The sequence below is a fragment of the Vicugna pacos genome, unplaced genomic scaffold (assembly GCF_048564905.1).
Source record: "Vicugna pacos unplaced genomic scaffold, VicPac4 scaffold_21, whole genome shotgun sequence".
Lineage (NCBI taxonomy): Eukaryota > Metazoa > Chordata > Mammalia > Artiodactyla > Camelidae > Vicugna > Vicugna pacos.
In genome coordinates, this window is record NW_027328742.1 from 19,329,670 (window position 1) to 19,330,661 (window position 992).

Genomic DNA, 992 nt, shown 5'->3' on the forward strand with positions numbered 1-992 from the left:
TGCTACATTTCTCCTCCACGTGTTAGAATATCCTCCCATTGGACTGATGGACCCACTCTTCCGTGACCTTCACACTGAGGAGCTGGAAAGCCTGTGTCTGGTGGCTGCCCGGCGTACATGAAGAGTGAAGGTTTCAGAGTCTGTCCCTGGGCTTGAGTCAAAGTTCTGCCATTTTGGGATTTGTGACCTTTACCAAGTTACTTAAGCTTTCTGGGCTTCACATTCTTCATCTTTAAGCTGAAAATATATAAGCGATGGAGAGTAGTTGTAGAGATGAAATGAGAAGTAAGAATGGGTTGCATTTCAGTTTCTCCTTTCATTTTCATGAAATCCCCTGTTCCCCCAAGTCTTGTTTATTTGTCTCTACCCTTTGAGATCTGCACCTCACGTCTGGCTCAGTGAGCCACAGCACCCTAGGGTTCTCCAGGGTGGGGCTTGGTGGGGCAGCCTGCCTCAGTTCTGTTTTACATACTGGAGTTTGCTATGGAATTTCTTTGGGGTAAAGATTCTTTGGGGAAAAAGAGTTTGAGAATGCCAACACTGGCTTTAGTCTAGGATAAAGGCACTAGATCAAAAGAAAGAATTAGGTAAAGGACTAGGTTGGCTCTGGAGAGGTGGAACAGCTAAATAAAAAAAAAATCACAGAACTGGTCTGGGAATAAATAGAGTGGACCCAGATGCACACAGATACTTGTGAACTGTTGAGAAGATGGGGCTATAGTTCCAGCAAGAAATAAACCCAACGGGTGACTGTTGGAGTTGCAGCTGTAATCAGTTTTTCATTTGACGGCTTTTTCCTCACCAGAAGCTGGTGGAAAACTGACCTCGGCCACTGGGTGCTTGGCGTGGTGTTGACATGGGGACGCTCCTCCCAAGGTGAAGCAGCAGGAAGGTGAAGAGAATGAAACAGCCTTATCTCACAATACACAGGTGCTGTGTTCACGATGACAGCAGCTTTTTCTTTGGAGTTTGTGAGCAGGGTCTGGGAGGAG